The sequence below is a fragment of the Condylura cristata genome, unplaced genomic scaffold, assembly GCF_000260355.1.
Source record: "Condylura cristata isolate star-nosed mole 26May11 unplaced genomic scaffold, ConCri1.0 scaffold00054, whole genome shotgun sequence".
Lineage (NCBI taxonomy): Eukaryota > Metazoa > Chordata > Mammalia > Eulipotyphla > Talpidae > Condylura > Condylura cristata.
In genome coordinates, this window is record NW_004567155.1 from 743,302 (window position 1) to 745,349 (window position 2,048).

General features: G+C 72.7%; 1 protein-coding gene across 1 annotated transcript in view; it reads left to right on the top strand.

The window, feature by feature from the left end:
- The window catches only part of NAP1L4 (nucleosome assembly protein 1-like 4), a 16,332-nt gene that overhangs the window by 994 nt on the left and 13,290 nt on the right, over window positions 1-2,048 (top strand). The window lies entirely within an intron of this gene.

Below are 2,048 nucleotides of genomic sequence, written 5' to 3' on the forward strand. Positions count from 1 at the left end.
CACTTGTGGCCTCTCGGCACTTGGCCTGGAGAGGGAAGGTGAGGGGGCGCCCCAGGGCCCGCGCGCAGGATGGGCCCTGCCAAGGCGCCCCAGGCGCGCAGCCCGGGTGGCCTCAGTGCAGCCCGGGGCCTGCCCGCCGCTGTGCCTTCGGGGTTTACCAGACTCGTGGATTGGTGACTGGAGACGGGCGACCCCGCCTGATGGCCTTTCTACAGGCGCCTTTCTGCGCGCGCCCCTGGCGTGCCTCCCGCGTGGTCAGCCCCTGGGGTGCGCCGGCCGGCGCTGGCATGGCCACTCCCGGCCTGCTTGTCCCGGCCATCGTGCTGGGGCCGGAGTCCTTGCCGCTTTGCAGTAGAAGAGCTGGGGTGCAGGCTGGGGGGTGGAGTGAGGTCTCGCAGACAGCGGGACAGAGCAGGCAGGTCCCCGAGACCCTCCACGAGGGGCGGCTGGACAGCGCGCCTGGGGTCACTCCCGGGCCGGGTCGCACGCTGGCCTGCAGCCCCAGGGCAGGTCCGAACGTTTTCACGAACTCTGTGGCACTGCAAGGGGTTTTCTGGGAGAACCTGAGCTGCTTCTCGGGAGAACGGTGTCTGGGGGCGGAGGAGAAGCAGCCGCAGGCCAGCCACCCTGGGGCGCTGGGACGGCGCTTGGCTGGCCAGGCCCCCGGGGCGCCCCCTCCCCACACGACCTAGTAGCCGGCCGCTGCCCGGCCTGCTCAGACTCGCGGGCCTGAACTTCCTCCCGCGGCTCCCTCGTGTCCCCCACTGCGCTGGGAACCCCTTGCTGGTAGCGGGGTGGGGGCCACACGCCCTCCGTGCCCGCTCACCTGCCGGCTTGGTGCTGGGCCCGGGCTGCCCGCGCCTCGTGTCCAGCGGCGTCCGCAGCCACTGCCGGCCTCCACCAGCGGCCCCGGATGGCTCGGGCTTTGGGCGAGAAGGAAGAGGCCGCGCTGCCCGGGGATGACGCCTGGGCGGGCGGCGGGAAGGTGCCTTGAGCACAGCCGTCCGGGACGGGAGTGTCCTCAGCTTCCTCCCGGTCACGCTGCTTGGAGAGCCCCAGGCTCCTGCCGGCCTGCGGTGCGGCGGGCCTGGGCCCCCGGGCGGGCTCGGGACCCTCGAAGTGCGACCAGCGTCGGCGCCCGGCCTGCCGGGTATGCTGCTGGGGACGGGAGGCGTCGGCGTCCCACGCGCTTCCCACGCTTCGCCGTGCCCCTGGGCGCGGCCACTCTCCCCTCCAGCGCGGGTGGAGCCTCCTGGGTCCCTTCTGGGGCGGCCCAAGCCTGCACTCCTGGACGGGGGGCCCGAGCCATCCACGGCCGGCCACTTCGGCGACGCGCACTGCGGCTCGGCTGGCCGCAGGGCATTTCCCACGGAAACAGCCCTTGAGGAAACACGAGTGACTCGCGGGCATCACCGGGCTCGTGGGGTGCGTGGCTCACCCCGCGTGTGGCCCCGAGCCTGAGGCCCGACAGGCGGGCGGCGTGGACCGGCGGGGCCGTCCGGTGTGAGGGCCGCGGGCGACGTCGGCCAGGCCTCCGCCAGGGTCCGTGGGGTGCGCCCTCGTCGGGCGCGCAGCGCTCTCGATTGTTCCTGCAACTGTTCTGTCTGTCCAGACTTGGCCTTTGGGGGGTCAGGTCGTGCACCTTGAGTTGCTCTGTGGTCATGTGGGGCGGGTGACACGGACGGTCCGCCTCAGTGCTGCCGTCCAGGGAGGAAGGTCACGCTGGCCAGACGGCCGCTGGGCTCCCGGGCTCGTACAGGGTGGGGCAGGCCCGTGGCCCGCCAGTGGCAGCAGCCCTGATGCGGTAGAGGCAGCAGGAAGGGAAGCGGTGAGGGTCTGGCTAGGAGATGGAGGCCAGGGGCGCTCACGCTGTCCAGAAAGGAGGCGGTGGGGCCGGTCTTGCCGAAAAGCTTGTCCCCGAAGGTGGGACTGGCCCCCAGCCTAGCGTCTGTCAGGGCCGCTGGCCCCTCAGAGCGCCCTGCGCCTTCGGGGCTGGCCTGTGGCTGTTGGCCTGCCCCCACCACCGTTTCGCCCTTCCCCGGGGAGTG